The sequence below is a fragment of the Gobio gobio genome, assembly GCF_949357685.1.
Source record: "Gobio gobio genome assembly, chromosome: 4".
In the NCBI taxonomy this organism is placed as follows: domain Eukaryota; kingdom Metazoa; phylum Chordata; class Actinopteri; order Cypriniformes; family Gobionidae; genus Gobio; species Gobio gobio.
This window is the reverse complement of record NC_137100.1, coordinates 4620639-4643256: the sequence shown is the minus strand read 5'-3', so window position 1 is coordinate 4643256 and position 22618 is coordinate 4620639. Positions and strand designations below refer to the sequence as shown.

The window sequence follows — 22618 nt, the reverse complement described above, 5'->3', positions numbered from 1 at the left end:
ATAGCCTACATAGAGGTTTTGACTCAGAGTGTAACATACTTGTCGGCGCTGATAGCATTGTGGGTAAGTGCGTCGCCATGTAGTGCTGTTGTGCTTCGGGAGACCCGAGTTTGAGTCCTGCCTCATGGACTTTTCCCAATCCCACCCCCCTCTCTCTCCCGCCTTACTTCCTGTCTAGCTACTTTCCTATCCTAATAAAAGGCAAAAACGCCAATACTAAATCTTTAGAATGTAACACTTGTCAGCAGTTGAATTTGAAAACATTTTATCAGAACAAGTTAAATATGGTCGGAAAAATCTGTAGGAAGTCTGGAAATTAGAGTCTGGAAAAGTATGGAATTTTGAAATGAAAATTGTGTTGGAACCCTGTTAACAACAAACACAGATGACTGACTAACAAGGGGCACAGGTGATACAGATGATAAACTACACACAGCTGAACAGAACTAGACTAACAAGGGTAACAGGAACATGTGACAAATGCAAACAAAACAACAGAAACACAGATATGTAACAGTAAGTAAAAAGGCATTTGTTTGTGGAGGGTAAAACATGTCTGCAAATTTGATTAAGTTCATGGATAAGTGTGTGTGCATTTATTAATCATTTTGAGTATAAAATCATCCCATATTAAGGCTACCAGATGAACTACCACATGAACAAAGGAGCATGTATTTATTCACCCACCTTAATCTTTTTGCCACTTAGAGGACAAAGCCACTTGTCTTTGTCCAGTTCCTGTATTTTGGACAACACAAACTTTTCAACTTCCTGTTCTGGATCTTTGCGGCCCATCTTTGCTGCCTCATCTTCAGACAGGCTTTCCTTCACACTGAACAAGTGTCCCAGCTTCTCTTCAAATGACTTCTGCCAGTCAGCCACTACAAGACAGATAAAACCAGGTCAAACAGAATCAGTGACTTACTCTTCTTCACATCAAACCTACAGCTAGTCCTGTCCTAAATATTTGGCCATTGGTTAACTCAGAAGCGGCCCAGCTCTAAGAGACTGTATTTTAACGCCACATTTGTACACTAGTCATTTCTTAGCAGTGAAAGCAGCAGGTACCTTCTCTGTGAGTGATGCGGTTGGGGGGAATGGGCCCTCGCACATGGATAATGCCACAGCGGTTTGGCATCTCATCCTCGCTCGGGTACTCGCAGGTGTTGTAGTAATCAATTGAGTGTACGATACGCAGATAGAAGAGGAGACGGTCCAACACCTGGCAGAAAAACAAAATATATTACACTCCTGAGGAATGGGTTTCAAAGTACAATCTACGTTTGCTAGTGGACCAAAGCAACAAACTAAGATAAAGACCCGAAAGTCTGATTTAAAATGCATCTCACTGACAGAATCAAATACATAAAACATGGAACAAGTGGCCTACGGTGAAAATTAAACCTATTTTACGGGTTAGCGCATAATTTCATCCATGACAATTTAATGACAAGAATTCACCTTATGACAATAATGAGAATGGTCCTAAAAATAAGCTTAATTTTCTTATTTTATGTTTAGTGTGAAATATGTTCTGGACATGTTCTTGCATAATCACACTCATTAAAGTCTCCTTCAGACCTTGAGAAGTTTCTCATCTCTCTCCACAGTAATCTCGGAGTCGGCTCCTCCAGCACTTCCAGGAAGCTCTTCCTCTTCTGCACTCACTTCCTCTATGAGGTAATCACTGATGTTTTTCAGAATGGGGTTCTGATCAGGGATCTTCAGAAAAATGGAGAAAAAAACGAAACAATTATAAAGAGTCACTCACAAGATGATGCACCAAAAATACTTTTTGTTTAGGTTTTCAGCTAAATTAAAACTTAAATCATCAATTAATTAAATGTATTTAATCAAAGCTATATGTATACAAACATTAAACAGCACAAAGCAGTTTTTTTATATACATTTTCTGATAATATAATGACTAAAAAGCTATGGACAGTTAATTCCTGAGGTAAACGTAACATTACTTGACATTGTTTACAAACAGTTTTATTGACATCTTTTCATTGGTGAAGCTGATTGAATTACATGAGACATGATACATTTGAGTAAGTTGTACTAACACCTTCTGATATTCATTCATGTTTATTTTTTATTGTATCATGCCACAATTTTGACAATCCAGCTAGTGTCCTAACAGCTAGGGCTGGGCGATATGGCAAAAAAATAAAAGTATTTTTTTTTGGTAAAATGGTGATATACAGTACATATTAGGGATGCACCGAATGTTCGGCAACTGAAATTATTCGGCCGAAAATAGCAAAGATTGCACTTTCGGTGTTAATAAGTGAAAAGACAGAATAAATGTTACAGAACAATGAGGTTTTTGATGACGCGCTCAAATATAGCAACCAGCGCGTGTGAGAGGCGTGCACGCTTCTAAATGCAGCAAACATGTCGGAAGTGCGGAAGCCTTGTTTATACTTTAAACATGAACAAACAAACAAAATTTGATTATGATACCTGTAGGCATAATAGGCCAAAGATAAGATGACCAAATAATTTTTTTATATTTTACTTTGTTTTAATTTATTTTAAGCTAATTGCTTTGTTTATATAATGTCTGCTGCCACACATGTTCAGTGTTAAATGCATATTTTTAAATTGTAGTTTTGTAATTTATTTATTTTTTCAGTTATTCAGTATCTTTTCTAAAAATATATATCGATATATCGTACAAACTCGATTTACCGCCCAGCCCTACTAACAGCTGACATGTTTACCTATTGTAGCTTATCCACATTGTGTGCATGAAATAGACACTGAAACAGTCAACACACATCAGGGAGTGCTACTTAAATCACTGATTTAGCTGATTTGGCCAAAACCGAAATTTCTGCAATTTTTCATCTTTCATCACTAGTCAAGGCTATTTAAAGTTGTATCAGTCTGAAATTGTGCAAGTGAGAATACCGTCTCCTCTGTGGGTTTGTGGCTCCAGAGCCGCTTCCTGTCGTCCAGTGCACGGATCAGTTTAGCAGCCATCTTGATGTCATTACGGAGAACCTGCTTGTGCTGAGTGTTTCCGTTTACGCTACGCACACAACACGACGAAAAACGAATGACTCCGGGAGCCAACTCACAGTCCCGCAACTGGTCAAAGAGGAACAGGAGGAAGAATGAGCGAGACGTTTGCTATGCATGATGGTTCTTCAGGCAGACGAGTCTAGAACTCACCTGGATGTTCTGCAGGTTCCAGCAGATCTCTTTGATGTTCACGCCTCTGTCAAAGGTCACCCAGCAACGCCTAAAAAACCTGAGCCACACAGAGACGAGATGTTTATATTTTTAGAAGATCCCATACCTCCTTTCATGTATTAAAATTATTTAGTGAAACATTTTTATTCATATACAGGCACATATAAATTACTGTTAATTTAGTAAAAAATTGGAGGGGGGGGTGAATATATCAAACTGTTTTGAATCTACTTGGCAATAAATACTGTTTGACGTAAATGACATCCTTTGAATGAAGAAAAACAAATAATTAAAAAAAAATCTAAGATTTTAATTTAAAAGTCACTTTTATTTTCATAGCTCTTTTAACAGTACTACAGGAGGTTCCGAGTTTTTAAAAACATTTAAGACCTGCACAAATAACATCATCATGATATGTCCATAAAAATGGTCACACTTAAGATTAGGGTCCAATTCTAACTATTAACCACGACTTTTGCCTCAAACTCCTGATTACTGCTTATTAATAGTTAGTAAGGTAGTTAAGTTTAGTTATTGGTTAGGATTAAGGGATGTAGAATATGGTCATGGCATTAATATATGCATTATAAGTACTACAACCCCAAATCAGAAAAAGTTGGGACAGTATGGAAAACGCAAAAAAAAAAAAAGAAGTGATTTCTAAATTTACTTTGACTTGTATTTCATTGCAGACAATATGAACACAAAATATTTTTGTTTGCCAACAAATACGTGAGAAAATTATTGAAATGTTTAAAAACAATGTTCCTCAAAGAAAGATAGGAAGAGATTTGGATATTTCACATTCAACAGTGCATAACATAATTAAAAGATTCAAGGAATCTGGAGGAATTTCAGTGCGTAAAGGACAAGGGCGCAAGCCTAAGCTGAACAACCGTGATCTCCGATCCCTCAGGCGGCACTGCATCAAGAATCGTCATTCATCTATAAGCGATATCACCACATGGGCTCAGGACTACTTTGGCAAACCTTTGTCAAGTACCACAATACGTAGTTACATCCACAAATGCCAGTTAAAACTGTACTGTACAGGCATTAGTTCAACATAATACACATCTGATGGTCTAAAATCGCTTCAATGTTCAAACTGGCAGGGCTTAACAGGGCTCTACGCTAACATTTTTCTTGAGGAGCACTTGTGCTCCTAATTAAAAAAAATTAGGAGCACAGTCAAAAATTTAGGAGCACTTTCTGATCAATAACACGTATTCCAATTATAACTTTCCCATTACAGGATGATCTTTGTCCCTTTAAATTAATGTCCAGGGGCATTTTTACCATTATAAGAGCAATGTTTTCTAATCTTATTAAATGTATGCATCATCTTTTGTCAATTTCGTAAATTAAAATAGAAAAGTTGTTTTTAAAATGTTAATTTAAACAATAAATTCAGTTAGAGCAATAAGACACAATCAGACTGTAACCAATCTAATTAAATCAGCATCAAAAGATCAATCTTTACACGGTAGAAGTGGCACAGCAGCTCTATCTGAAGTGCTGTTTAGACACATTTACATAGATTTAATGCAGCTCATGGGTAAATGTTGTATGAATGTTTTAAATATAAGTTTTTGAATTTATAAATGGGTTATGTACAAGTTAAACTTAAACTTAGTTAAAAGATTTATATTTTAAATAAAAAGTCCATGCAAAGTATAAATATGAAAATAAAACCGCCAGTAGGGGGCGTCAAGTCTATGTGCGAGTCGTTCATTAAATCGTTCAAACGCAGATTCATTCGATCGAAACGCTTGGAGATGCGCAACAGTTCTGATGTAGTTTTGATTTTCACGAAATAAACAGTATTGTGGCTAAAACGTTGTTACTTAATATCAACTTGTCTATTGGACTTTTTTACAAGATCAGTATCACATTTGCAATCATTTCAATACTCTGTCCGTGACTTTAGGCGCTCTGGAGCTTAATAAACAGAACTGCAGGCGTCTCGCGGAAGAACACTGCAGCCGGATCTACTTCTCTCTGTGTGTGTCTATGGCGATTGGCGAGTCACACAAGGACTGTGCTCCTCCGCAGCGCTGCGAACCAAACTGGAATTGAATAGTCAGAATATAAACACTTATTGTATGTGTACCGTAGTGATTCAGGGTAAGATAAAAACACGCTTTGGAAAATTGATTCATGATGTACTCACTCATATGCATCTAGTCATTTTTAAACACAATAAATGTTATGGACTGCAGCTGATAAAGATTAAATCAAGAACTCATACAGGAGCGTTTTTAAATTATTTTCTCCTAATTCATTTTTGGTGGCATTTTTGCCCCAAGCCCCTGTTAATTTCCGACCTTGTTTATGATAATCCAAATGTGGTATTTCTAGTTAATTTTGGCTGCAAAGAAACATCAGCGCGAGCCGCGAGGCGTCTGGTAAGTGCATGGCCGCGTCACACCCGTTTCACCCATAGACCGTGGTTTCAATCGGTGAAGTGCTATTCCATCGCACACGTTTTTTGCACATGCTCTGCTGACAGAAGGCATGAAAAGCAGTTGATTGCAGCACGAAACATAACAGTTGCTCAATCAGTCAGTGTTTAGTTTTTATTCCGATTGTATTATACATCTATTCATGAGAATCGATCGGGTCACTCGCACCAGTGCGCCTAAATATATTTTCGCAGTCGCACGCATTAATTTTCAGGCGCAAATGCGCCCAAAATGGTCGCTATGTAGAGCCCTGCTTAAAACACATACAAATGACAAAGCTTTGTGAGGACGCAGGTGAAAGAGGTCTGCCCACGGCTCGGCTCTCTGTGTCACAGAAAAAGCTGAGCCCTGAACGGAGAAGTTTTCCGTATTGTTGTTTTTGAATAGTGCACAATCGCTTTAAATGTTCAAGCCTTTAAACGCATTTACTTGACAAACTTTATGAGGACGAAAGTGAAAGCGATCTGGCTTCGGGGCTTGCGCGCGCCGTCTGTGTGTGTGTGTGGCACTGCGTAAGCTTAAAGAACGGCAATTAACTGACCTGTATAAACTGTGTAAAACATGCAGTTACTATAGTGATTCTGGGCATCTATAAACACAGATAACTGCTCCTGCATCTCTCTGTGTGCCTGCAAACTTTTTCGATTAATCGTACAGCCCAATTAGGTTGTATTACAATTCATGTTTTTCCATGCCCAAATTTAAGACCTCTTACAATAATTAAGAAATGTGTTATAACTATTAAGAGATATTTTATGACCTCAAATTTGATGAAACTAAAACAGGGTATATACAGGACTTCTTAAGTTGAATTTAATACCTTTTACTACCTTTTTTAATACCTTAAAAATATTTTTTAATACCAGCGCGATTTCATGCTGCAAATATAGTAGCGTAAATGAAATATCTTTCCAAATGGAATAACATATTGCATCACAATGTAACGAGGTAATTATAACTTAACATCAACTGCCCACAGAGATGAGAATAGAAATAAAGACAGAAGAGGAAGGAGACGACATCTTCATAATTCGTGCAGTGTACAGAGGGAAACGAGAGCAATTTTCTCGGCGCAATATAGATTTTTTTTCTTTTTCGTTTTAAATCATGAAGGCGAGTCAGTGGATATCACACAAAAACGCAATGTGCGCGAGAGTCGGTGGAGTCTAAAAACCTGGTCAATTATTCACTACAGAAAGTGAAAGTAAAATCTGACAAGCTTTCGGCGCATATTCTCACAGAGACAAGAGATATCTCATTATTTATATAAATCTGCTTTAACATATGCTGATAACGTATAGCCTACCACTGTCTGAATTTATTTTCTTAATATTTCACTTGTGGCCCATATTGTGAAACAAATTAGAAGAGAAGTATAGGCCCATTTCATGTTAAACAAGTTGTTTTTGAAATAAAGCTGCTCTTACTTTCTGATAATACTGATATTATTGTAGTGTTCTGACATATTATAGACAGATAATCATTTTAATTATTTTAAACAATTTTAATTCCTTGTTTAATTGGGCAAAATGTATTTAAATAATGAGGAGTAAGCTAATCTATCTATTCTTTTATTATGCAGCGTCGGTTATGCATTGATGCATTATGAAATTATCACAGGGGCAAATTAAATGTAATATCAATTTAATAATAAAAGTAGGCCTACCCTAATAATAATAATAATAATAATCATTTATATACATAAATAGTAAATGCTAAATCCTCTTGATATCGATAGCGGATGCATTTGATAGGCTATCTCTCTATTATAGGTTTTTCCACATATTTCACTCATACAGTGAGCAGACAAGTCGCGCTCGACGATCCGAGCCATGGTGTGAGCACATAAACCGTGAGCTTTGGCTTTACATCGCATGCGATCTACTCGTACAGTGTGAGTAGATAACATTGCTGAAATCGCAGTGTATGCCCAGCTTTAAGCAATTTGCATATATCGAAACAGCTCTTCAATGCCATCGTTCAAATTGAAAGAGTGGTGTTTAGTTGCAAGGTCTAAACACCACAGCACCTCAGCTCGCAATGTAATGTAGTGGTGGTGATAGGGCATAGCGTCTGCTGTCTGACGTCTGTCACGCACCTGTTGATGATGCTGCTAACGTTAGACTACTGGCAGTGGTTTGAATCGGGAGAGCAGTCGGGACTCGGGGTTGAGGGCAAAGCAGTGGAGGTTGAGGTCGTTGATGCATCCGTAGCGCAGGCAGAACATTGATTTGGGAAGCTGCTCGCTACGTCCGCGCATCCTAGCTTGGTGGCTGCTATATGATTACATATGCGATTTGACGCCATTCACCCCCACCCATGTTATATTAATTGTCTTCTTGCAGACGTGGAAATAAGCCTCGCGGCTGTTGCAAACTACTGGCCTAAGCCAGTCTTTAATGAATGAACCTTTATTGCCCCGAGGGGAATTTGTCTTGCACTCAGTGGAGCCACATTGAACATTTAAGCACAAACAACAATAAATAACAATAGATAAATAGTAAAAGAAAAGACACAACAAACATCTAACCGCATTGAGGACGTAAATACAGAACATTGACATCAACAACAACAAGATCAATACAGTAATGACAGCGCATCAGTCCAGTAGCTAAAAATGCATAAAATTAAGTAAATAATAAATGGTAAAAGGTGCATATTTAAAATATCTATGTGCCTGAGCTTGATTTGTTCAGTAACTGTATGCTCCTTGGCACAAAAGATATAATGGCACGTTTGGTTTTAGTCCGGGGCATTCTGAATCTACGTCCAGAGGGCAGGGGGGAAAACTCTGAAAAAAGTGGGTGGGATGGATCATCCAGTATCCTCAGGGCTAGATTGAGGGTATACTGTTCGGTGAGAGTAGTTATGTTTTTTATTTCGGATCCAGTGATCTTCCTGCCCATCTTAGTCACCCTGTCCAGCATGTTTCTGTTTTGGACAGAAAGAGCACCCCCCCCCCCCCCCCAGCACTGGATGGCAAAAGTCACCACACTCTGAATAAAAGTTAAATAAAACAATGTCAGAGTTGTGGTGTCTGCATTAAAACAGCGCAATTTCCTTAAAAAATGAAGCCTTTGCTGTGCTTTTGAGTATCGTGCCAATGTGTTAGAAGACCAGGTGAGTTTGTGATCAATAATAGTGCCTAGATACTTATACTCCTCCACTGTCTCAATGAGTGTCCCATGAATAGTGATAGGTTGCAATGGAGGGGGCCTTTTCCTAAAATCAATCACCATTTCTTTTGTTTTAGACACGTTTAAAATAAGTGAATTTTGATTGCACCAATCATGGAAATGGTCAACCTCAGACCTGTAGTCTTGATCACTGTCTGTTAAAAAACCAACTAGTGCAGCATCATCTGCAAACTTAATTAGTGAGCAGTTGGAGTGGTGGCTAACACAATCATTAGTGTATAAAATAAATAACAATGGTGATAAAACGCATCCTTGTGGCACACCCGTGTTTGTAATGATGGTTCTAGAATGACTGTAACCCGCCCTCACATACTGTTGTCTGCCTGTTAAAAAGTCCTGAATCCACTGCACCAAAATGAGGTTTACACCCATTTGGGTCAGCTTCTCTATCAACATGTGTGACTGAATGGTGTTGAAAGCGGAAGAGAAGTCTGCAAACAGAATGCGTACATGAGAGGCAGGTGTTTCCAGATGTTTATAAATTCCATTCAGGAGGGTTGTGACAGCATCTTCCACTCCCCTCCTCTCTCTGTACGCAAACTGTAATGTGTCCATGTGTGCATGAGTTTGTATTTTAAGACGTGTTAAAATGATCCGCTCAAAGCACTTCATGGCAACAGAAGTGAGTGCCACTGGTCTAAAGTCATTTAGTCCAACTGGTTTGGGTTTCTTAGGAAGTGGTACAATTTCCGCTGTTTTCCATATCACTGGTATTGTGTGCGTATCAATTGATTTCTGAAACAGTCCTCTGAACACCGGGCTCAGTTGTTCTTTGCAGCTCTTTAGGATGATGCCTTCCAGCCTGTCAGGGCCGGCAGCTTTCCGTGTCCTTATATGGGAGAAGATCCGCCCCACTTCCTCACAGCTTACCGTGATTGGTGCACTTGGAGCACTTCCACTAAGGCTGATTGGAGTGACTGGCTCGTCACTCTCCCATCTCGCAAAGTGATCATTCAGAGCATTCGCCTGCTCGACTGTATGTACCGGGGTGTTAGAGTGTTGATTTTGGTCGATAATAGTTTTAATACCCCTCCACGCCAAGCGCGAGTTGTTTTCCTTGAGTTGTTGTTCAGCTTTGTCTTTATATTGTCTCTTGCCCTGTTTGATTTTGGTCTGTATTTCCCGCTGAATCAGCTTCCCCCCACTTCTGTCATTTGCTTTAAACGCTCTTTCTTTATCCGTCAACAGTTTCTTAATGTCAGTCGTAATCCAAGGTTTAGAATTAGCAAACTGTTTCACACGTTTTGTCGGGATCACATTATCCACGCAGAAGTTAATGTAAGACGTGATGACATCCGCATGGTTGTTGAGGTCCGCACAGTCAAAGACACTCCACTCCGTGCAGTCCAAACAGCCCTGCAGCGCTGTCATACTGTCATCCTCCCACACCCTCACTGATGTAGATCTTGGTTTTTCCCTTTTCAATTTTTGACGGTACGAGGGCAGTAAAAAGACAGTGTTGTGATCTGACCCGCCTATTGGTGGTTTGTTGATGGCTTTGTATGCATTTTTTATGTTGCCATAACATAGATCAATTGTTTTTGATCCACGCGTGGCACACTTCACATATTGCTGATAGTGGGGTAGTGCTGATGACAAGGAGCAGCCATTAAAGTCACCCAGAATAAGTTTGGGGGTGTCTGGGGACACCGCCTCAAGCTCTTGTATGTGGCGATAAATCTCATCTGCTGCCTCTTTGTAGTTTGCGTCTGGAGGAATATACACTAGACACACGAATAGTTGCCCAAACTCTCGTGGTAGATATGTGGGTCTAAGGGAAACCGACAGAAGTTCTAGGTGTGGGGAATTGAAGGTGTGTCTGATTATATGATGTTTACACCACTTGGTGTTAATGTACATGCAAAGTCCTCCACCAATCGATTTCCCGGTGGCTTGTCGTTCTCTGTCAAGTCTTAACGGTGTCCCAAAGCCAGGCAGGGAGAGGCTGTCATCGGTCACTGTTCGATTTAACCAAGTCTCACTGAAGCATAGCAGACAACTATCTCTGTATTCATACAGGTATTGCGTAGATGCATGAAGTTCATCTATCTTGCTCCTTAGCGATCTCACATTAGAGAGGACTATTGTTGGTAGTGGTGGTTTAGATTTAGTTGCCCGAACTCGGCGTTTAATTCCTCCTCTCGAACCACGCTTTCTCTTGATCCTGACAAGTCGCTGTTCAGTTGGACGTAGGCATTCCAAAGGAAAGTCTGTTGGAGGTGTCCACTGCAGCTGTGTTGTTAGGCCCAGCTGAAGTAGTTGATGTCTGCCGTAGGTTATCCTGGATGGTTCGCCGTTTGTCAGGAGTAGGGTGATCGCCAGACAGAGTTCCAGGTAAATCATGTTACAATCCATTGTTTGCATCCGATTGCTGACGTTTATATTCGAGACAAACAAAACGTGTGGACTAGACACTGGCACGTAATTAACAAACAGAAACGACGGATAGTAACTAACAAACAAACTTTAAACAAACAGAGCTCCACCGTGCGTGTCGGCCGCTGAGCAGCGCCACCACCGTGAGTGATTTAAATCGTGAGTCCTCCAGCCAGAGGTCCGAAAACTTGCATTTCCCCATGCTTTACCTACTGAATGGAAGCGAGCTCACGTACATGTTTGGCAGCAAGCCAGCCGGGTACCCAGTTTGTTTCAGCGCGCGCGCGCGAACGAACACCACCTCACATGATATCACGCAGGTCCTACTCTCAACATATTAAATCCACGCGAATTTTAGAAGAAAAAAAAAAGGCCTGTACTTAACACAAATTGAAAATTTATCTAAAAAAAATTGGGCTCGAAAATTGAATACCTCGTCAGATGACGTTTACTACTTTTTACTACTTTGTAATGCCCTTAATTTTGGCTAATTTAATTTACTACCTTTTACAACCCCGCGGACACCCTGTAAAATATGTATTCAGAGTCCCTGCAGGTCCTTCGTATCATAAATTCAAAGCAGCCAAACAGAAAATTCAATGCAAATTCCAGTCAAATATCCTCAATTCTCAGCTATACCACTTGACCTCAAGTGTGTTGAAATCAAATTCAACTTACCTGCGCTCTGGCTGTGGTTCTGACAAACAAACGCGCATAAATCCTGGATAACGTCGACACAGCTGCCAAGAAAGTGACATGTCTTTAATCATCAGGATTCAACAACATGGACAATAAGCTCAGCAGTGTTTTGCGTGAAAACTCACAGCGACGATCTCCGCTTTAGATATAGTTGGAGCGATGCTACTCATGAAGAGCGAGCACGTCCTGTGAAGAGGGCGAGGTCGTGGAGGTTGATCATCCTTCGGCTTCTTCTCCTTTTCTTTCTCCCTTTCCTTCTGCTCCTCCGTCCGCTCCTTTACATCAGCGGCTTTAAAAGAACAGGAACAGGGTTGTCAGCAACCATGAGACTTTGACTCTGCTGATTCACTGTCAGAAGCCTTGACACTGACCTTCCCCCTCCTCTTCTTCCTCTTCCTCCTTGTCCTCTCCCTCGTCGGGTTCTCTCTCTTTCTCGGAGGGTTTCTAAGAACAGTGAGGGTTCGAGTCGGATTCGCTCTCAGATGCACTGGCTTCATCTTCACTCTCGTCTTACTCAGCTAGTGAGAGAAAGAGAATGCAGTGTTTTCCATCGAAGTTTACATTTTAAATTATGCATTTTAAAAGTTAAATGGATCAATCTGGTGCACTTTGAGAGCAAAATTGAACAGAAAGTGTCTTTGCATTGACTTGTACTGGGACTCAAACCTCTTTTTAGTGATGATAGTACCTCAGTATGCATCACATTCATACTGGTGTGTTTAGGAAATCAAACTATTCGTATTTGTGACCATGTCATCAAGGTTATTTTCGTAAACGAAAACTGAAACTAAGACTAAAACTATTGGTCAAAAAACATTTTCGTAAACTGAAATAAAATTAAAAAATCAAAATAAATGAAAAACTAAAACTAAACTAAAATAACAACTCTTACTGAAAAACTAACTGAAATAAAATAATAATTAGCAAAAATAAATATTCGTTTTCGTATTTAATAAGCTCTCTTTACTGTGGCGGAGAATCTGACCTGTAGCGGTTGAGGGAGTGTCTGTGGAGCTACAGCGCGTGAAGTGGCTGAGGAGATTAACCGCTGTCCTGAGACGCAACGCGTGCAGTGAAAACACATCGCTAGTCTCGTTCAACAGCTGTTCACAAAGAATGAGTTTGTGGCAGTGAAATGGGAAATGACAAAAGGTAATGAGACGCACGTTGAACTTAAGCTCACTGCTTTTAGAACGCCGTTACATACGCGCCGACGAGAGACGCAGGTGCAACAGAAACTATAGTAGCAAGTGCTACTGTGTGTTTGAGATTTCATGTTCACATAATATTGACAGGCTCAAAGGTGTTATCATTGTTTTTACAAATCATTTACTACTAATAATGTTATCATCCGTGTGGAGACATTTCCCCACAAAGTAGGGAATACCAGGACACACACACACACACACACACACACACACACACAGACATGCACGCGCACACACACACACACACACACACACACACACACACACACACACACACACACACACACAGACATGCACGCGCACACACACACACACACACACACACACACACACACACACACACACACACACACACACACACACACACACACACACACACACACACAGCATATACACTTCATTATTTAATCCCACTGTCTTCACAACAGTTTGTGTTGGCTGTAGTCAGATGACTTTAGCTGTGGTCACACTGCTAGCCTACATTGTACTACTGAAGAAATAATCTTTAAATAAATAAGCTTTTAATTATTTAACAATATTTCATCTGGTGTTGGTTCTTTGTTCAATCTCAGACCATTTTTGTCGTATAGGTCATAGTTTGACTCAAGCTTTTTTGCTTAAAGGTAAAGACCCAACTTTATGCATGTTTTGTAGATTCCCCTCTCTGTTAAACATATTTTGTTGGACTGTCCTGGGTTAAAACAAGAATGCTCTTTTATCAAGTTATTTCACTTAAGAACTTATTTAGTAAGATTATGCATGAAAAGGTTTTGGATTTTTTTATCATAAGTTGATTTAAAAAAATCTTGTATATGACGTGTTTGTTTGCTTGGTTTTATTGTATTTATATGATATTTGTATTTTTGTAATTAAACTTTTGCCATGAATATAGCCTTAGCTGCTGACATGGCATTAAAGGATTAGTTCACTTTCAAATAAACTTTTCCTTATAATTTACTCACCCCCTTGTCACCCAAGATATCCATGTCTTTCTGTCCTCAGTCGAAAAGAAATTAAGATTTTTGATGAAAAGATTTCAGGATTTTTCTCCATATAACGGAAGTCAATAGACCCCATACGGTTCAAGGTCCAAATGAGAGGTTCAGTACAGCTTCAAAAGGGCTTTAAACCACATCAAACGGTACCAGACGATCAATAAGGGTCTTATCTAGCGAAACGATCTGTCATTTTTTTAAAAATAAATAAAGTTTAAGTTTTATAAGCACAAATGCTCGCCGTGCTCTGTTCAGTGATGCACGCTCGTGGCGTCACGTAAAACGCAATTACGTTGAAAAGGTCGCGCTACGCAGGCACAAAGACGTTTGAATATGTGGATACGGTCCTCCTTCCGCTCATTTGTAAACACTGACTCGGTACTTCTGCTGCGTCTAGCATCTAGCCTTTTCAACGTAATTGTGTTTTACGTGACGTCACGAGTGTCAAGACCAGTCAAGACCACAACTGCTGGGATATTAATAAATTGCCAGTGCATTGTCTGATTGATTTATTAACATCATTAATGTAATTGGGTAAATTCAGTTGATTGGTTAAAGCTCTAAATAGTGTCTTATCCTAATTATATGTATTGATTGAAAATAAGACATTTCTTAGGCAGTACTGTGGATCTTTATGAATTTAAGGAGTACTGGTCTCGACTCGGTCTCGCCCTGCCTTGGTCTTGGTCTCAACCCCTCAAAGTCTTGGTCTTGTCTTGGTCTCAACACACATTGGTCTTGGTCTTGGGTAGATGGCGCATCAACTACCCAAACTGGCCGAACTTGGCTAACCTTCTTGGGTTCTGGGATTGGTTCGGCAGGTGCTTCTTTCTCAGTCTTCTCTCCTTCACTCCCTCCTGCAGAAGCGGCTGCATCCTTCTCATTCACCTCATCACCCTCTCCCTATTGACGTACAAAATTAAACATCATCATTCCTCCTAATACTACATGACCCTTTGCTCCATTATGCAACGTTCACTCACCATCTTGTCTTTTTCAATAGAGGGCTTGCGCTCAACATCCACAGGCCTGGGTTCGTCTCGTTTGGGAGGTTCAGAACCAGGCCCACCAGATGAGAGTCTCTCTCGCTCTCGCTCTTCCTCCTCCTCGTTGGGCTGTTCCAAGATGCGCAGGTCATTATCCCCTCCTCCTTCCATCTTTATGACAGCTAACAAAAACAAACGAAACGCTTGCTTTGAGGAAATGTACAGTAAAGGCCTCAATATTAAGGATGTGCCCATAGCCACATGTGTTGTTCAGAAAGAAAATGAACAGAGGAAAATGGTGATTGAAATACATGAGATGGGAGGAAAAAATATATTTCAATGCTTTCGTGTTCTCTTGCAATTATACAGTTGGGTAATTATATAGTTTGGAATGACATGAGGGTGAGCAAATTACTTTTTTTAGATGATTAAAATGAGCATGCACTTCTCCAAACCTGCATCTAAAATCTTGGTGATTTGTGGAGCATGCTCGATGTCCAAATTGACGGACTCAAACCAGCTATTGTCCATGAGAAACATGTAGACGTTCAACCGGTTCTGTAGAGCACTGTGGGATTCTGCTTTGCGCCTCCCAGCCTCATCCGGGTGGTACTTTGAACGGAACCTGACAAGCGGACAGAGGAGAAAGAGGGACAAATGGGGTGTTTGGGGAAGAAAACAAGACATTAGCAACCATTTCCCAGTCATGTGAGCTTCAACCTCAGAAATTAGTCACGTTCTAGTCCTAGCCTGCCTTCTAAACAGATCTGTAAGTGATTTGACAATTGATGATCTTATGTAAACCACCAATTTTTAAACTAAACAATTATAATCTACCAACCTTATCATTATATGATATTGTAGCTCTATTCTAAAACTAGTGAGCTGACTACACAGGTGACATAAGCATCCTCCTAATATGAAGACTGCTCCAAAAGTTAGGCAGCATGATTTTTGTCGCCTTCTTTGGCGAGATTGAAAGACAGCATTGCATGCCTCCTTTCAAGATGAGGCGAGAGAAATGATAAGTTATTATTAATAAACGTATACAGTTCGGCACTAATGTTGCTAAATATTTATGTAGAGCACTCCAAATCATTCCAGTAAAGATGCTGTCTTAGAAGGTAGCATATTTAGGCCATGTCCACACGAATACGCATTTGTCTGAAAACATACGTTTTTCTCTGCGTTTTGGCCTTCCGTCCACACAGACGCGTTTTAAGTTAACGAAAAAAAAACAATCGCTTTTTGAAAACGCTCTCCAAAGCGGATCAATTTGAAAACGCCGCCTTCGCGTTGTAGTGTGGACTGTGAAAACGGAGGTATTTGAAAACAGTGACGCATGTTTAGTCATGTGACGCAATTTGTACCAATAGGTAGTTTTGTAGTACTCGAGAACGGTCTTAAGACCCTTTTTTGATGGTCTTGTCTTGGTCTCTGACTTAGAGGACTCGGGATTTTATCTCAAGACCAGTCAAGACCACAACTGCAAGGATATCACTAAATTGCCGGTGCATTGTCTGATTGAACATCATTAATGTGCTTTGATGTAAAACTTACAGCTTAAAAAGCAATCAATAACTTTTTAATAATGTGATTTCTTTTGTTTCTGTGCTGCCGGTTTCAAAATCATTGCAGCATTGTCTCAAAAAAGCCCAAAATTAATATAAATGCCCACAAAATTCGGACATTTAGTTTTTTTTATATAACATAGAAAATAATTAAGCAATATCGCAAGCACATGAGAGCTGTTTTCATGAATATAAGCGTGATTGCAAATGATATTGATTTATGCAAACGTTCAATAAACAAGAAGTTAATATTAAATGACATTTTAAACTGTGTCTTTGCTAATTTGGCAACGTTTCGTTATTAAATGAATCAGCTGCTTTGAACAAATCAGTTTAATAAAGGATTCCGTGACTGTTAAATAATGTTAATGTTTTAATGTTAAATTAATCTGAACATTATTTAAGCAGCAACTTCTGTGCCATTAATTTTATTGTTAGTGATTTGATTGGTAACAGTGCTATAGTGTCTTACTATTCTAATTGTATTTATTCATTAAATACAAGTCATTTCTCAGACAGTAGATATGGATCTTTTAAATTAATTTAAGGAGCGCTGGTCTGGTCTTGACTCTGTGGGGTTGAGACCAAGGCAGGGCAAGACAAAGTCTTGGTCTTGGCACACGCTGGTCTTGGTCTCAGTTTAGGTGGTTTTGACTAGAACACTACCAATAGGTATTCATGTTTATACCGACTTCGCGCACTCTTCATAAATCAGTCCTGCAAAGATGACACAATTTACTCGCAATTGCTGTCCTGTGGCAACATTTGCGTTTTAGACCAAACATATAAATGGCGAGTGGGACCTGGATGCATCAGTAAAAGGTGAGATATGTGTGTGATAACTAGATAATGTTTTGTTCTGTCCGTCATCTCATGAGCTTTTATGAGGTTTAACACATGCAGAGTAAGGTGAATTTAATGTTTTCCGATGTTTCATTGTGGACAAGAAACTTTGAAAACGCTAGTGTGGACGGAGAGCGGTTTAAAATGAAATTGCCGTTTTCAAATGTATCCAGATTAATGTAGACGTAGCCTTAGGCATTAGACAGCACTAGGTTTTTGAATAGAGCATTGACACCAATTTGTTGGTTAAAGTTTTAAGTGCACTTGTCAGTCTTACTACATACTAGGGCTGCAACGACGCGTCGACGTCGTCGATGACGTCGACTACGAAAATACGTCGACGTGCGTGAAATGCGTCGACGCGTCGGCTGCACATTATTTACGTTCTAGAATGGAACAGACGATCTAGAATAATGGCAGCTTCTGCTCCCGGGCATAGTGAAAATGATCATTTATCATATAAAGCCAGACCGCGACATTCAAAAGTGTGGAAGTACTTTAAACAGAAGCCGAATAAAACTGTGCTTTGTTCGCTCTGTAACGCCGGTTTCACACTGCACGCGGTGGCAGAGCAGAAGCTGTGCGCGTGGAGAGCGGGAGCTTTCACACTGCCAGTCAGTGTTGCCAAGTCCGCTTTTTTTCCGCGGAATTGAGCTACTTCTACACTGTTGCCGCGGGCTGCGTCTCATGTCCGCGGGTTGAAGCAAAAAAACACACATATTTAACCCCCCGAACGCGATGTTTACCAGAGAACCTCCCCGAAACGCGATTGGGCTAGTTTTGAGTAACGAATGGGTGGGTTTTGTTGTGTAAACCTGGCAACCCTCCTGCCAGTGTTCTCTCGCGCACCTGAACCGTGGCGCGTGTATTGCAACAGACGGTCACATTTTCCGGGGTTCTTCTCCGACCCCAGTACGTCTCGTGCTTTTATTTATTATGGGCTGCATATATCTGCTGTTATTGCGACCTGGTTCCCCTCTGTCCCAAACACATATGCATAATAACATGCTGTATATTAGGTAGTTTGCATGATTAAAGTAACATTAAAGTTAAGATATGCCTCTAGCTTTAATCATTTAAATGTGTCTTTGAAGTTTGGGCAAAAACTTCTGGCCGCTTTAGTCGTTGTTTATGCACATGTATCTTCAAAATAGACGACTAGTTATACATTAAAACTATGCTGAAAGCTCCTGTATGTGAACCTTTTGCAGATAAATAAAAGTGCATTTTCGTTTACTATTGACACAAATCAATAAGTAAATCATACTCAACTACAATAGTAAACAACTTTTCCTAATTAGGCCTACTCTGTATACATTTTATGATGAATAGTATCATTATATATTATGTTTAAAAAGCTTCCTGTGTTCATATATTTCATTATAAAATGGCATACTATGTACACTACCCTTCCTGAAATACAATTAATATTGTCATCATTCATTGATTTCATGTTAAAATAATATACAAATTCACTACCCTCTTTGAAATACAATAATCAGTAAAAAAGAATAATAAGATTAATCTGGAAAAATAATCGTTAGATTAGTCGACTAATCGAAAAAATAATCGTTAGATTAGTCGACAGAAAAAATAATCGTTAGTTGCAGCTCTACTACATACTATAAAAAAGAACATGTGTGTGTAATACAGTAACACTCACCACCAAAGAAGAAAAATTAAAAAAGTAAAAAACAATAAAAACTGATGCATAATCAGGAAATGAAAGTCAAACAGTTGGGTGAAACATTTTCCATTGTGTGCCCTAAATTGACCTGATGTACTCCCCGCATTACAACACATTTACACTGAGAGTGGTCTTCTCAGCGGAGTGTGTCAGGGCTCTACATAGCGACCATTTTGGGCGCATTTGCGCCTGAAAATTACTGCGTGCGACTGTGAAAAAATATTTCGGGGCACTGGTGCGAGTGACCCGATCGATTCTCATGAATAAATGTAGCCTATAATACAATCGGAATAAAAACTACAACTGCCAAAGTGCATCAACACTGACTGAGCAACAGTTGCGTTTCGTTCTGCGATCGACTGCTAGTCATGCCTTCTGTCAGCAGAGTATGTGCAAAAAACGTGTGCGACGAACTACACTTCATAGATTGTTTACTATGTGAAACGGGTGTGACGCGGCCATGAGCACTTACCAGACGCCTCGCGCTGATGTTTATTTGCAGCCAAATCCAAATTAACTAGAAATACCACATTTGGATTATCATAAACAAGGTCGGAAATTAACGGGGGCTTGGGGCAAAAATTAATTACTAAATAATAATAAAAAAAATCCCCTGTATGAGTTCTTGATTTAATCTTTATCAGCTTCAGTCCACAACTTTTCTTGTGTTTAAAAATTACTAGATGTATACATGAGTGAGTACATCATGAATCCATTTTCCAAACCGTGTTTTTATCTTACCCTGAATCACTACGGTGCACATATAATACGTGTTTATATTCGGACTATTTTATTCCAGTTCGGGTCTCAGCGCTGCGGAGGAGCACAGTCCCTGTGTGACTCGCCATAGACACAAACAGAGAGAAGTAGCTCCGGCTAAAATGTTCTTCCGCGAGACGCCTGCAGTTCTGTTTATTAGCGCCAGAGCGCCTAAAGTTACGGACTGCTATTGCTCCGAGTATTGGCATTATGCAAATGTTATACTGACCTTGTACAAAAGTCCAATAGACAAGCTGATGTTAAGTAACAACGTTTTAGCCACAATACTGTTTATTTCGTGAAAATCAAAACTACATCAGAACTGTTGCGCATCTCCAAGCGGTTCGATCGAATGAATCTGCGTTTGAACGATTGAATCAATGACTCACACATAGACTTGACGCCCCCTATTGGCGGTTTTATTTTCATATTTATACTTTGCATGAACTTTTTATTTAAAATATCAAACTTTTAAAGTTTAACTTGTACATAACCCATTTCTAAATTCAAAAACTTATATTTAAAACATTCATACAACATTATTTACCCATGAGCTGCATTAAATCTACGTAAATGTGTCTAAACACCACTTCAGATGGAGCTGCTGTGCCACTTCTACACTGCAAAGATGGATCTTTTGATGCTGATTTAATTAGATTGGTAACAGTCTGATTGTGTCTTATTGCTCTAACTGAATTTATTGTTTAAATTAACATTTTAAAAACAACTTTTTTATTTTAATTGAAGAAATTGATAAGATGATCCATATATTTAATAAGATTAGAAAAAATTGCTCTTATAATGGTAAAAATGCCCCTGGACATTAATTTAAAGGGACAAAGATAGTCCTGTAATGGGAAAGTTATAATTGGAATGCGTGTTATTGATCAGAAAGTGCTCCTAAATTTTTGACTGTGCTCCTCAAGAAAAATGTTAGCGTAGAGCCCTGTGTGTACATTGGGGGGGTTTTGATTGATCCAAATATCAAAAAATGACAAAAGAAAAGGGAAGAAAGACATCACACACTACAGAAAAGAGAAATTCCTGTGAACGCAAAGGCAGGTTTGGATTGTGAGTGTTCGACTGTCTAGCTAAGAGCCCTGGTACTTGGATTCTAATGGCAGCTGCATTGTGCGCAGTGCAAGCCCAAAAAGACAAAACTATGTGGCCAAAAGCCTTTTAACAAACCATTCTAACTAAAGGCCGGATGTAGTTATAAACAGAAGACAGTTCAGAGGTTCAGGAGGATGCAGAAAATAGCCTCTTCTTTGTTGAGATGCAGGACTTGTTTCGCCACTCTCTTGCGGTCACTAGCTTAAATGCGCAAACATCACCTAAACAAAACACTAGAGAAAAAACAGCAACTGTTGTCGTACCAATCTTCTTCTTTATGGGCCAGGAAGAAGTCCTGCATCTGCTGACGCCAAAAATCGATCTTGTACTCATTGTAGCGTTTGACCGACTCCGTCTCGTCCACGGAGTCGTCCAGAGACAGCAGGAACTCGATAAAGGTCTTCATCACAGGAGGTGGAGGACCAAGATCCATATCGTGGATGTTTCTCAGCCTGGAGGAAGACCAGAGAGAAGGAGGTTAACAGGTTAAACACAAGGACTTTAGAGCTGCTCATTTCCTTCCTGCTCACCTGGCCTGAATGGGGATTCCATGATGGGGCTGCATGAGGTGCATGTATAAAAATTGTATATGTATTAAGTAAAAAAATGTATGAAGTATAAAAATACTTCAGAAAATACACTTTCCTGTTAGAAACATTCCCCTGACTAAATTCCTGTCAGAATATATATTTTTAGTCATTTTTATAACTTTTTTCACGATCATGAATGCAATTTCAGTGATAAAAATACTTCAGAAAATACACTTTCCTGTCAGAAACATTCCGCTGACTAAATTCCTGTCAGAATATATATTTCTAGTAATTTTTATAACTTTTTTCACGATCATGAATGCAATTTCAGTGATAAAAATACTTCAGAAAATCCACTTTCCTGTCAGAAACATTCCCCTGACTAAATTCCTGTCAGAATATATATTTTTAGTCATTTTTATAACTTTTTTCACAATCATGAATGCAATTTCAGTGATAAAAATACTTCAGAAAATCCACTTTCCTGTCAGAAACATTCCCCTGACTAAATTCCTGTCAGAATATATATTTTTAGTCATTTTTATGACTTTTTTCACGATCATGAATGCAATTTCAGTGATAAAAATACTTCAGAAAATCCACTTTCCTGTCAGAAACATTCCCCTGACTAAATTCCTGTCAGAATATATATTTTTAGTCATTTTTATAACTTTTTTCACAATCATGAATGCAATTTCAGTGATAAAAATACTTCAGAAAATCCACTTTCCTGTCAGAAACATTCCCCTGACTAAATTCCTGTCAGAATATATATTTCTAGTAATTTTTATAACTTTTTTCACGATCATGAATGCAATTTCAGTGATAAAAATACTTCAGAAAATCCACTTTCCTGTCAGAAACATTCCCCTGACTAAATTCCTGTCAGAATATATATTTTTAGTCATTTTTATAACTTTTTTCACAATCATGAATGCAATTTCAGTGATAAAAATACTTCAGAAAATCCACTTTCCTGTCAGAA

At 39.1% G+C, this 22618-nt stretch overlaps 1 pseudogene across 1 annotated transcript; it reads right to left on the bottom strand.

Annotated features, from left to right (window-relative positions):
* Positions 1–675: 675 nt before the first annotated feature.
* LOC307124795 (serrate RNA effector molecule homolog) lies at positions 676–21677 on the bottom strand (annotated as a pseudogene). The gene is made up of 13 exons: positions 21634–21677; positions 21367–21555; positions 15586–15755; positions 15128–15312; positions 14913–15047; positions 12313–12459; positions 12067–12230; positions 11921–11982; positions 3184–3262; positions 2920–3099; positions 1582–1722; positions 1069–1222; positions 676–881 (listed from the first exon to the last, which is right to left on the bottom strand). The product of its transcript is annotated as a serrate RNA effector molecule homolog (transcript).
* Positions 21678–22618: the final 941 nt, after the last annotated feature.